Source organism: Papaver somniferum, unplaced genomic scaffold (genome assembly GCF_003573695.1).
Source record: "Papaver somniferum cultivar HN1 unplaced genomic scaffold, ASM357369v1 unplaced-scaffold_19, whole genome shotgun sequence".
In the NCBI taxonomy this organism is placed as follows: domain Eukaryota; kingdom Viridiplantae; phylum Streptophyta; class Magnoliopsida; order Ranunculales; family Papaveraceae; genus Papaver; species Papaver somniferum.
In genome coordinates this window covers 12,510,860-12,525,536 of record NW_020628818.1, presented here as the reverse complement: position 1 = coordinate 12,525,536, position 14,677 = coordinate 12,510,860, and the positions used below count along the sequence as shown (strand labels likewise).

The 14,677-nt window shown below is 35.1% G+C and overlaps 1 pseudogene; it reads right to left on the bottom strand.

Annotated features, from left to right (window-relative positions):
- Positions 1 to 13,645: 13,645 nt before the first annotated feature.
- Positions 13,646 to 14,112, bottom strand: LOC113338270 (annotated as a pseudogene).
- Positions 14,113 to 14,677: the final 565 nt, after the last annotated feature.

Genomic DNA, 14,677 nt, shown 5'->3' with positions numbered 1-14,677 from the left:
ATTAGTTAAGGTGAAAAGTTTTTTTTATATTGCCCCACCCAACCAGAATTCCTAGCTCCGCCACTGGATATACTGACACGTGCCCTGCGTAATAATTGATTCCAACAAATTTTGTTTCGAAAAATATAAAGAAAATGTTTTTTTTTTCCGAAAAAAAAATAGTTAATCAAACTGGTGCTTGTAGTTTGTACCTTGATAATCTTTCGAGGCCCCCCGAAAAAAAAAAAGGATAATCTTTTGTGATACCGATTGATACCCACAAAGACCACCTCCATGGGGTTCGACAATATGCACGTGGAAGGTCGACACTTTGGAATTTATGTTAAGCCTCTAAGTATTGAAGAAAAGCAATGGTCTGTTTTTTTTTTTTGATGTAAGTGATAAGAAAAAATAGTTAATCGGTGACCGGACATAGAATCCCAATATGTAAGATTTACGAAAGATGAGAATTTTTAACTTTTGATTTCATTTTCGAATCTTCACTATTTTTCTTTTCTTTTTTTTTTCTTGGAAAGCCCTAAGTAATATATAATTAAACCAAAAGTTACATGGATATATTTGCCTTTGACTAAAAGGGATACAAACATTGGAATACCGAATACCAAGAAGATCAAAATACTCGATTGCAAATCGAGAACAAGATTTCTTACATAAACTAAAACTGAAGATTACATTGATTAAAAGATAAATAACATCAATCGTCCGACAAGAGGTTTTTTCGCCTCCTACTGCGCTTCCTTTTACTTCATCCACCGCAAGCTTCAACCCAAGTGATAAATCTATCAAAATAGTGAGTACAACATATTCCAAAGAGAAAATGATGCACCCTAATTGATCTCGTGCCCTCCGAAGAGGTCTCCATGACATAGAAATTAAGCAAAGAGAGATCAAGCCAATTTTCTCAACAAAGAATCGGCCAACCTGTGACTTTTTCAAGTCACAGAGACGAACAATTTTTAAATCAAGTCTATTTTTCTACATCTTGGTTCTCTATTTCCTACACATTTTTTAAAATTTGGAAAAATTTTAGTTTCATGAAAGTAATTTAATTTTTTTTAAAACAAAGTAATTCAATATTAAATATATGCCAAGTATATTAAAATCAAATCATAGAAACAACGACATACTCGTATTGGTACATGATTCAAAATTCCCGACAAAAAAAAATGTTAAAAATCTGCAAGTCTAACTTTCTTAAGTTGATGTCATTTTTCTTTTGTATTTTCTTTTGGAAAATTCAAATTGAAAACGCAACTCCAAAACACTCCTAAATCTAATCTTACTTCGATGGCTGGTGCTTGGTGGAGTTAAAACACTGACAGAATGTTGCTGGGTATCTTTATTTCCAAAATTTCATGAATTCACCTAGATGGCTACTTAAGGATGAGATTTTCTTAAATAGGTGATCAGGGGATCAAGTAAGTCGTCGGCTGTTGACCAAGGTCAAATTAGATGTTGACAGTAAGTGAACGAATGTATTTTCTGCTCTGGAAGTTCTACAACCCCGGACCTCTCAAACTCCATCGTAAATATTTTTGTTCATCCCCAAAAAATGTACCTGAGTTAACTGAAACTAGACTCTCCACATAAGCACCCATCCATAAGATATTAGTTATGTACTCATACCTTTTTCTACTTTGGCGTCTTTTCGTTTCTTCCTAGTGGATTTTCACAACATCAATCTCCTCACGATGATATGCTTTACCTTCTTGTTCATTACCTCTAATAGGATTTCAATATTTCTTAAAGACACAACTCTCCTGATGTAATCCCTGGATCGAGTACCTTTTGTTATCCGTTGCTGCCAGTTAGTTCTGAACACTTTGGAAAAGGGCATTACGATGAAGAAGAATGGGTGGAGAATTGAAAGGGATTTGAAAGGATATTAACTCTGATACTTTCCTATGATCCACTTACTTAGAACTCATAACTTAGGTGAATATCTTCCACACTTAACATGTGGAGATTAGAGTTTTATTTATATGAGAAGATACAACACAACTATTACACGGTTGTTACAGATATTAAAACTCTATCAAAAAACGACTAACAACTTCACCTAAAGAACGAATACTTAGGCTAAAGACCTGATCTATTTACTTGGTCATATGAATGACTTAATTAAGAGTCTTGAGGATGGATCACTATGTTATCCTTGACACCCCCCTCAAGTTGTACCTGAGTTGACGAATGTGCAACTTGTCTCGGATGAACTGAAACCGTGGTGAAGAAAGACCTTTGGTAAAAGCATCTGCTAGCTGGTCTCTTGAACTGATGAACCTGAAGTTGTTTATTGGCAACTCTCTCTTTGACAAAGTTATAGTCTATCTCGATGTGCTTAATCCGAGCATGGAAAACCAGATTTGAAGTAAGATATGTGGCACCCAAGTTATCACACCATAAGGTGGGCGTGGAAGTAGTAATCCCTAGTTTTTTCAATAATGACTGAATCCAAATAACCTCTGAAGTTTCAATGTCCACTCCCTTATATTATTTCTCCGTACTTGACTTGGAAACTGTCTTTTGTTTTCTTGCACTCCAGGAAATCAATTTTCCTCCAAAGTATACACAATATCCACTAGTGGATATGCGATCATCCAAACTGTCATCCCAATCTGCGGCCGAGTAGCTATGAAGAGAAAAGTCTCGAGATGGTTTTAGATGAAGACCATAGTCCACTGTGTGTTTGAGATATCCAATAATTCTTTTGACAAGCTCCCAATGTTCAATATATGGGTAATGCATGTAATGACAAGCCTTATTAACTGTCGCTGAGGTGTCTGGTCTTGTTAGATGCAAATACTGAAGAGAACCCACCACACTTCGATATAATATAGGGTCTGTAAACTTCTCTTTCCCAAGTTTCTGAATTTTCACATTTGGTGCCAAAGGAGTGCAAACTGGTTTAACACCATCAAGTTTTGTACACCTCAAAAGATCTGCCACATATTTCTGTTGAGTGAAAATTAATTCTTGTCCTTGTCTGAGGACTTCTATGCCCAAGAAGAATGATAAGTCACCAATATCTTTTACAACAAATGCAACACCAAGATCAGTTATAAGCTATTTTATATGAGATGGATGGGAACCTGTGACAATGATGTCAACATAGACCAGAACATAAGTGATAGAAGTGGGTGTTTGGGGTACAAACAATGAGCAATCTGCAATTGAGCCTTTGAAACATTTGGATAAAAGTAATGCCTTTTGCTTAATTCTTGATAAATTATAACAAACACCAGTACAAAGCTTCAAAAAATAAGTAAAATCTATTTACGGTTGGCGAACAATTTATGTCCCAAAAGTATGTTCAATTTTGTTATATTTAATCAAAACACATGCTAAATTTAAACAAAAAGTATGCATAGCTTCAATTGTATATTAGTGTAACTTAATGTAAATACTGCAAATCAAAAAAGAATTGCAAATACTAATTGATATGAATTCCAAACTTTTCATAAGCTTAAAAAGAAAATTACATTATTTTTTTTAAGAAAAGTTGTGTGTTTTCTTCTATAGTCAAACAGAAATGACATTTTCCGTCTAAAACAATAAAAGATTGAAGCATAGGATCATAAAAATTGTGAGAGATTAATAGAAATTAAAAAAAGTTTAGAAGAAAAAGCACTAGACTTAGAGCAGGTATTATGAGAATGGTAATAGTAAATTTTACCGTTCCTTGTCAAATTCTCGTCTTCTCATTCTTCCCTTAGACACTAATCTCACCCCCTTTAACCTAAACTACGTCGAGTAAATTTTCACCAACATCTTATTATATATTTCTTCGTTGGATAATCCAAGATCAGTTCGACGTAAAATCTTTGGTTAAACTTTTCTAAAGTAAGAGCAAATTATTTGCCCATTTATACATGTATACAAATTGCACAACCATTTAAAGCTAATCAATTTTCTTCTCATCATTTATTCATTTATTTGAATTACGTTAAGAATGCCCCAAACAACGTATGATGCGATACAAACTCATACTTATTTTTCCCCACCGTCATAAACATCAAGCCACAACTAGTTAGTTCGAGTTTCTATTTTTTTCAACTTTGATCTTTGGGAGTCTGATACTGACGCTTATGCACGAAAAAGGTGTAACACGTTTAAAACTGCTAAATGTTATCTCATTTTCTTAAACTCAAGTTAGATAGGGCAGACAATCATTTTATTACCCAATAAATTATAATAATTTTATTTTTTTTGCTCGGTAAAGATTTTGATTTTATATTAGAATAGTTAGTATAAAGTACAAACCCCAAAGATATGCTTCTAAGAAATAAGCTCAATAAAGGAAAGACCTAGACCTAGCCTATAGTGAGAGCCCAACATAGAAAACCCTCTTCCGGACAAATGAATTGCCCAAAATTACATAGAAACCCTAGCTCTAAAAGATCTATAGAAAAGTCTTCCGGCACGATGAACCCTAACTCCGCCTCCTCCGCCACTATCTCCAGATCCACCATCAACTAAGAATCCACTGCAGAAGATCATAAACGTCCCCAACCAAGCCACCATAAAGAAATCCGTCGACACTGATTTCAGCAACATAAACAGTACCCAGGGCTGATGAAATCAGTGATTTCGATTTGGTGTTGACTGAAATAAGAAGAAGAAAAGGGAGCAGATGGATAAGCAATCTCATAAGCAAAATCAACAACCCTCAACTATGAACGCCCGTGTCTAACCCCCATCATAAACTCAATCACTGTATAGGAACAGATAAAATTGCTTATGTATTGGAACAAAAACCCCAAATGAGTCATCAATAGAAAGCTTTGAAGAAGAAGAAGAAGGACATGGTAGAGCAGATCCGCTATCACCACCACCTCCAATAGCCGCAAACGGCCTCCAAGATTTGTTAATATAGACGAGATTCCGAGATGGGAAAAGGGAGAAAGGCGAAAAGAGAAGAAATCAAAGAAGAAGCATGGAAGGCGTCCAAAGAAACTAAACTAAATCTAACATTAACTACAATATCCTTCTCAGATCTGGTCTTGAAGACCAAATCTGAGCAGAGATGCGATGAACAGAAGAGGCTTAAGGTTTGGAGAAAAAGGGGGTTTGAGATAGGAGAGATAAGTTATATTTCGTTTCCATAAATTACAATAAATACGACTAGAAATAGGTTTCTCCGTGAATAATTTGTTGTTTGTACTTGTCGTACATCCTAAAAATAAAAATTTTACTCCCTCCATCCCAAATTAGATGAGCTAGTTTTAATTTGCACAATTTTTAAGGTAACGAAGAAAGGGGAGTATATTTGAGTATTTTTTTACAATTATACCCCTACGGATAATAACTAGTAAAACTTAGAAATGATTTATCTCTTAAACTATACCACGGTTTTTCGTGAACTTTATATCGTTCAAAATCATTTTAAAACACCTACGCGACGAATATAAACATGGCTATCAAATTATACATATTTCTTATAGTAATAATAATCAATTAAAAAGATAGTTTTAGAAATATCCCCTTGATTAGTGAAATAACTCATCTATTTTGGGACAAAATTTAAAACCAACTAGCTCATCTAATTTGGGACGAAGGGAGTACTATCTTTTTATTTTGATTTATTTTCCTATGTGGTTTTTCCAGAGCCAAACATAAAATTGCAAATTGTTCCTTCGTTTAGCCCAAGCATTTGGGGTGTAAACGATAACTTGTTTGGCTAGGCTAATGAAGTCTCTAACTAGCTATGGCTCAACAAAATCTGTACCCTAACGATTGTTGAGATATATGTTTTAAAATAATTCTTTTGTACATTTATCAACAATTCGAGCTTGACCCAGTGTTTAAGCATTTTGTGCCTGGAGGGTTAGGTCTCAGGATCGAATCCCTCCCCTACTGATTGTGCATATATATTATTATATATATAACATTAGTCCGGGAGCGGGGCCTTGGAGGTCTTGGGAGGTCTCTTGAATTTGGAAAGTATTTTTGCTGTTTTTAAAAGATTTATTTCAAACCGTTTTTACTGCACTTAATTATGTTTTAATTGCGCCTAATTATGGCATGATTTATTTGTCCGTTTTGTGACTGTTTCGAATGGAATTTTGATTGCAACAATTAATCCAATTAATCTGCATTGACTGCCTGGTTATAAAAACAGTTTTGAGAACAAAAAGAAGATACAAGTTTTTACACTATTGTTTTTCTGAGAATCAAGAGACCAAAAATACTGTGCAAGAATAGAGAGAGTAAAAGTGATCGATTTCTCATTGTGTGCGTGAGAGATCGAAAGAGAGTTTTTCTCAGTTGTTTTATCCTGGGGGCGTTGTGACGGAAAAGAACTGCTTGCACAAAATTCAAGGCAGAGCCAAGAAACGTCCTAAAGAGAGCGACCTGGACGTGACTCAGCCGTCACTTTGTTTCGTGTCTTAATCTCTGTTTTGCAGGTGTGAAATCGGTAATTGTTCCAACAATTTTAGGACGTATCTTTCTGCCATAGAATCTGAAAAGAAAACAGTTTTTGATATCAACAAGCCGTTCAAGTTTGAAGGACTTCACTTCAGAAGATGGAAGCTAAAGTTGTTTTTCTACCTCAAACTGATGAAGTTGCACATGATGGTGACCTCCATCAAACCAGCTGATCCACAAGATGCAGAAAAAGCATCTCCAGCCGCAACAAGTGCAACTCCTCAACCAACTGAAGAACCTGTTGTGACCCAAACTGCTGAAGAAAAACAAAAAGCCTATGAAAAATGGATTGATAATGACATTGATTGTAAAAACTATATTCTGATTGCTTTGTCTAACGATCTATATGAATAGTACTCCACATTTGATACCGCTAAAGATGTGTGGGATGCCTTACAAAAGAAATATAATACCTGAAGAAGCCGGTCGAAGAAATATGATGTAAGCCGCTACCTGATATATCAAATGGTGGATGAAAAATCAGTCGTTGCTCAGTCTCATGAACTTCAGAAAATAGCTCATGAAATTATGACGGAATGTATGAAAACTGATGAAAAATTTCAAGTATCTGTATTGATTGATAAATTACCCCCATCTTGGAAAGGTTTTCGTAATGCTTTACGTCATAAAAATAAGGAATTTTCTCTTGAAAGTTTGATTGTTAAGCTCAGGGTTGAAGAGGAAGTACGGAAATAAGATAGAAAGGAAGAGATTCTTATCGTTTCCAATAATAAGAATCAGACTCAACCGAGTTTGAAACCTAAGAAAAAACCAATGAAACCTGACCAGAACCAAAGGAAAGGAAAACCTAATCAAAACAAGAACCCACACCCATCAAGGAAATTTCAGAATTCTGATTCTGAGTTCCTTTGTTATACCTGCGGTAAACCAAACCAGATGGCTAGGGATTGCAGGAGTAACAAAGGAAAGAATAACGCACAAGCTAATGCTGCTGAAAGCGTTATAATTGCCATGGTTTCTGATCCAGAGATTCACATGGTTGGTGGAACCGATGGGTGGTGTATATACAGTGGTGCTTCGCGCCATTGTTGTTTTGATAGGTCCCTATTTAAGAGCTATGCAGAAATCAAGGATAAGAAAGTGTTGTTGGGAGACTCCCGTACCACTATTGTGAAAGGTTCTGGTAGGTAGAACTGAAGTTTACCTCTGGGAAGACAATTATGCTGAAAGATGTCCTCCACACTCCAGAAATGAGAAAGAATCTTGTTTCCGGATATCTTCTCAACAAGGCTGGGCTGTATCAAACTATTGGATCTGATGTTTACACAATTACTAAAAACAAAGTATTTGTAGGAAAAGGTTATGCTGTTGATGGAATGTTTAAGCTTAATGTTGAAATGAATAAAATTGCATCTTCTTTTTATATGGTGTGTACTTTTAATGTTTGGCATGCTAGACTTTGTCATGTGAACAGTAGATCAGTAGATACCATGAGAAAGCAATGTCTTATTCCAAAACTATCCATGCATGATTTTGAAAAATGTGAATTTTGTAGTCAAGCTAAGATAACCAAAAGTTCCCATAAATATGTTATTAGAGAATCTGAACCATTGGAGTTAGTGCATTCTGATTTGTGTGAATATGAAGGTATATTAACTAGAAATGGAAAGAGATATGTCATGACTTTTATTGATGATTATTCTAATTATACCTACGTTTACTTGCTAAGTCATAAGAATGAAGCTATTGAAAAATTTAAGGTTTTTATTGCTGAAGTTGAAATCAATTTGGTAGGAAAATTAAGAGATTTCCTAGTGATAGAGGAACTGAATATGATTCTAAACCATTCATTGAAATTTATGAATCTTCTGGAATTATACATGAAAAAAACTGCTCCGTATAACCCAAAAATGAATGGAAAAGCTGAAAGAAAGAATCGTACATTTACTACTCTTGTGACTGCATGTTTGCTGAGTTCTGGTGTTGCCCTTCATTGGTGGGGAGAAATTTTGCTGACTGTTTTCTATGTTTTGAATCGTGTGACAAATTCAAAAACTAAAATTTCGCCCTATGAACTTTGGAAAAACAGAAAACCAAATGTATCTTATTTTAAAGTATGGGGTTGTTTGGCTTATGTTCGTATTCCTGATCCTAAAAGATCAAAGCTAGCTAGTAAAGCTTATGAATGTGTTTTTGTTGGGTATGCTCAAAACAGTAAAGCTTATAGATTTTTTGATCTAAATAATAAAGTTATTATTGAATCTATTGATGTTGATTTCTTTGAAGATAGATTTCCTTTTCAATCTAGAAATAGTGGGGGTTCTCTACCTAAAACAAGTTCTGATCTTAGAATTGAAGAGCCTAGAACTGCAGAGACTAGAGACGCTGAAATTGAACCCAGTCGTAGTAAAAGGGTTAGGATTGCGACAGACTATGGTTCTGACTTTGAAGTTTATACCCTAGAGGAAGACCCTTCTAGTCTTCAAGAGTCACGTAATTCTCCTGAATCCGTTTTTTGGCAAGAAGCCATGGATAATGAAATGGACTCCCATAATTTTAATGGAACTTGGCACCTAGCAGATTTACCCCCTGGTTGCGAAGCAATAGGTTGTAAATGGGTACTTAAAAGGAAGTTGAATCCTGATGGTTCAGTAGACAAACACAAAGCTAGGTTGGTAGCTAAAGGATTTAGACAAAAAGAATATGTAGATTTCTTTGATACTTACTCTCCCGTTACAAGATTGACTTCTATCGTGTTTTGATTGCTGTTGTGCATAATCTTGTTGTTCATCAAATGGATATTAAAACAACTTTTTTAAATGGTGAATTAGAAGAAGAAATTTACATGGAACAACCTGAAGGTTTTGTTGTTCCTTGTCAAGAACATAAAGTGTGTAAGTTAGATAAGTCATTGTATGGTTTGAAACAAGCTCCTAAGCAATGGCATGAAAAATTTGATGATTTCACATGGTTTCAGAATTAATGAAAGTGAAAAATGCATATACTATAGGTTTGAAAACAATACATGCATCATGATTTGTTTATATGTGGATGATTTGTTGATTTTTGGTTCAAACTTGTCTGTGGTTGAAGAAACTAAAAATATGCTTAAGTCTAACTTTGAAATGAAAGATTTTGGTGAAGCTAGTGTAATTCTGGGAATTAAGATTACTAGAACTAATGATGGTATTTCTTTGGATCAGTCTCATTATATTGAAAAGATTTTAAATAAGTACAACTATTTTGATTGTAAACCTGTGAGTACTCCTTTTGATGCTAGTGTTAAACTGTTTAAGAATACTGGTGACAGCATTAGACAATCTGAATATGCTAGTATAATTGGTATTCTTCGTTATGCAACTGATTGTACCAGACCAGACATTGCATATGCAGTGGGGTTTTTATGCAGTTTTACCAGTTGTATTGGTTTGGAACACTGGAATGCAGTTGAGAGGGTTATGCGGTATCTTAAAAAGACCGTTAACCTAGGATTACACTATAAGAGATTTCCTGCAGTCCTTGAAGGATACTGCGATGCTGATTGGAACTCTCTTTCAGATGACTCCAAGACCGCTGGTGGATATTTGTTTAATATTGCTGGTGGCGCTGTGTCTTGGAAGTCAAAGAAACAGACAATTCTGGATCAATCTACGATGGAGTCTGAATTGATAACACTAGCAGCAACTAGTGAAGAAGCAAGATGGTTGAGAAACTTGCTTTCTCAAATTCATGTATGGGATAGTCCGATACCAGCTATTATGATCCATTGTGATAGTACCGCGGCTATTACAAAAGTACAGAACTGTTTTTATAACGGTAAGAATCGACAAATGCGTCGAAAGCACAACACAGCTAGAGAGTTTCTCACAACTAGTGTTGTACGTGTGGATCATGTTAGGTCGGAAGAGAAATTAGCTGATTCTTTGACGAAATGATTAGCTAGGGAAAATGTATTATATACCTCTAAAGGCATGGGACTTTTTCCCACTAGAAGTTGAGTCATTTTGTGATGGATACCCACCTAGAAATAGGTTCAAAGGGAATAACGATTCACAAATGATATGGAGATAGAATCATGCACCTTTCCCATGGCATGATATCCTGAAGCGGGTTAAGGTTGAGTTTTTTTAACTCTTAATGAATTCTATAGCTCTGTATAAAGTGGGGTACCAAGCTACAGGAGTACCTTTGATAGACTCACCTATGTGAATGAGAAAGTGTGGCCGCTTTCTATGAGAACATGGGCAGTTCTCTAGAACATTCATTGAAACTGGGATAAACACAGGGCCGTAATGTGCTGGCATTTAAGACTTTACTTTTAGTATAGCTGTGTGTGTGTTAAGTAATCTGTTCTCTCCATAGAGTTCAAAGACACGTGTTCACTCTGTGACAGAGTTCAGAGAATTTAATACTATGTAAAGGTTCAAAATCGAAAGATACCTTTGCTTATGCACATAACTATACGAATCTTGCTCAATGATTTTAAAAATATAAGTGGGGGATTGTTGGGATATATGTTTTAAAATAATTCTTTTGTACATTTATATCAACAATTCGAGCTTGGCCCAGTGGTTAAGCATAACTATACGAATCTTGCTCAATGATTTTAAAAATATAAGTGGGGGATTGTTGGGATATATATTTTAAAATAATTCTTTTGTACATTTATATCAACATTTCGAGCTTGGCCCAGTGGTTAAGAATTTTGGGCCTGGAGGGTTAGGTCTCAGGATCGAATCCCTCCCCTACTGATTGTGCATATATATTATTATATATATAACATTAGTCCGGGAGTGGGGTCTTGGGAGGTCTCTTGAATTTGAAAAGTATTTTTGCTGTTTTTAAAAGATTTATTTCAAACCGTTTTTACTGCACTTAATTATGTTTTAATTGCGCTAATTATTGCATGATTTATTTGCCCGTTTTTTGACTGTTTCGAATGGAATTTTGATTGCAGCAATTAATCCAATTTATTCTCCATTAATCTGCATTGACTTCCTGGTTATAAAAACAGTTTTGAGAACAGAAAAAAGATACAAGTTTTTATACTATTGTTTTTCTGAGAATCAAGAGACCAAAAATACTGAGCAAGAATAGAGAGAGTAAAAGTGATTGATTTCTCATTGTGTGCGTGAGAGATCGAAAGAGAGTTTTTCTCGGCTGTTTTATCCTTGGGGCGTTGTGACGGAAAAGAACTGCTTGCACAAAATTCAAGGCAGAGCCACGAAACGTCCTAAAGAGAACGACCTGGTCGTGACTCAGCCGTCATTTTGTTTTGTGTCTTAATCTTTGTTTTGCAAGTGTGAAATCGACAATTATTCCAACAATGACTCGTGCTAATATGAGAATAAGTTTTACGATTTGGAACTTTGAAGTCTTTCTCACTTGTACTTAAATGTCGCGTAATCGTGGATGGTGATATCAATGATATAAAACTCCAATTCCTTCTCAATGACACTCTATAATTTAAAATCGGAAAATAAAAGAATGGATAGAATGGCTGATGGTTGATATTTTTCATACATGAAAAGTGAAAAACCACAATTGCATTATCTTTTAGTCTAATCAATTTTCTTTTGTTCTTTTTCAAAGACAAACAAATGTCCATTTTTCATAAAACAATCAAACAACCAATTAGGGAACGAGGAAAATGTTGAGCAGCTCATATGAGAAAAATACAGGGGGAAGCAATGATGTTGGAGCAACCATTCTGAAAAATGAACATATAACTTTCAGAAGCCCAATTCTTGGAGCAAAGAAGAACCGCAAATGATCTCGGAGTGAAGAACGGCATTTGCTCCGAGAAAATGGATGATACTTGTCCTGTTACATTCTTTCCTCCTACCCCAACTAAAAGCAAAATGAAATCCCAATTCTAAATAGCGAAGGAACCATCAATCATTCGCCAATCTCATACCAGATTTTCCAAAATTATCCTGAGTCAATTTCCACCAACATCCTAGTCTATAATTAAGGTATAGATTCACCAGAATTAGTATATTTTTTTTGGTAGCTACCAATTGTTCACCCATTTGTATACGTATACGAATTATGCGCCCATACCCATTCAAAGCTAATTAGTTTTCTTCTCATCACTTGTTCATTTACTTGACACCCGTAAAGAGTGTTGTGAAGGTAGGATAATAATTCGAATGATACTCATACTTATTTTTCTCCACACTCAGAAACCATCTGGTCACAACTATTTAGTTCGAGTTTATATTTGTTCAAACGCTTATGCAGGATGGTGTAACACGCATAAAACAGCTAATCTGACTTGCTTAAAAACTGATCGTAATGAATTTACAATGAAAATTGAAAACCCTCCTGGGCCACAAATTCTCCGAGGAAGACTGAATTTTCATACCGCGTATTGGGGTTTTTGGTTGCTGCAAGCTTGGTTATTGGCCCTCAATCTTTTTACTCGGAAGAAAGGGTGACGGACTAATGAATTATGATGCGAATTCTATGAGCCAAGGCGAAGGGAAATGGCAAAGCACAAGAGCTTAAAATTCAATGTTCTGAAATCACCAAGTGCGCCCAACTGGCCAACTTTTGAATCAGTGTCACTGTGCCAGATGCAAGTTGTTCAGCCTCTTTCACGCCTTAAACGGCCGGTTTAGAGTTTCATTGGGTGAGTGTCAAATCTCATATTTTACAAACTCAATTTGAAAACCAAGCCTTAAATCACAAATTTTAGGTTAGATTATTAAATTGCAACAGAAATAAATCTTCATTTGCTTTGATTTTTTTTTGCCAAAAAAAAACTTTGCTAACAAAACCTGCTCATTGCCGGAGACAAATTATTTCCAAAATATCTCAAATTTATTTACTCCCTCCATACCATATGTATAGGGGGGTGAGAGACTATTCTCTTAATTAAGAAAATTACTTGAAATTCATAATTTCACATGTTTTTTCTGTCTTGTTCTTTATCTTATTCTCAATACAATTACCTATGTACCATAAATAGAGTACATGTAGGAAAATTTATCTTGAAAACATGATTCTGCCTATTTAATGGTACAACCAAAATTCAAAATTCCGCCTATATAATAGGTATCGAGGGAGTATATTCTTAGCAGTTCAAACCCAACAAAAAAGAAACCAGGACAGCCGCCCTCACTAAAAAAAAACCATTTCATGACCACATCTCAGAATGAAACATGCTTAAAAAAGAAGAAGAAACATACACCGAAAGATACATTCATTTCGAATAGACGGGCATGTCCTCCTTAGCGCATCACACAACGTTTTCTTACCCAACTTGAACCTGAATAGTCCTAGGATTCTTCGGTTCCGGTGGAGGCAATTTCTGGACTGTAATGGTAACAACGCCATCTACACAAACAGCTGAAATTTCGTCAAGATTAGCATTTTCAGGCAGTATAAATTTCCTCATGAATTTCCCAATTCTTCTTTCCATCATCACATATTTGACCTCTTTCTCCTTTTTGTCTTCCCTTTGGCGCATTCCCGTCATTACAAGCACGTTGTTATCTTCAACTTTAACATTGATTTCAACCCCGACAAGTCAAGTACGAACACATATGAATCTTGATACTCCTTGATATCAGCTGGTGTTGCTGCCATTGCTTTTGCATATCTTACATACTTCGTTGATGGTGTGTTTACTGATTTTTCAACATCATGATCAGATACATCGAACATGTTATGAAGACCTGAGAAAATTGGATCATTGAGATTAATTATTCTGAAAGCCATTGTAGTAGTAATACGATCTTGAATACAGTTTGTGGTGATTTTGATTTTCAATTAGTAAAGTTTATTTGCCTATGCAATTGGTATTTATATGCATATGTTTGAAGCCGTTTCAAAAGTATGCATTAGAAGTTGCTCGATCCTTCTAGGTAAGTTTCTCCGTCAACTCCAAAAGCTTCGATTGGTATTTATAGAAGTGGAACTAACTAGAAGATACTAGATTTGATAATGGTTTCCATAAAACTAAACTGGGCTTTGGCTGGTGAGGCTAATGAAGTCTCTTATTAGGATTTGACCCAACCCAAATTACTATTAAAATAAATAAGATTACTCTATGCTTGTATTTTTAATTTTAATTTTAGTTTTTTAAGATATTCCGGCCTATCCAAAAAACAAAAAACAAAAAACATAATCTTTTGGGATCACCGTTCGTGCATATAACGACCACCACTACAATGCGGTTTAATTTAAGCCTTTAAATATTGATTTTCTTTTTCTTTTTTTGCTAAAGTTTTTGTTTTTTGTGTAAGTATTACGAGGTGAACCACAAAAATTAGACTTTTTTGTA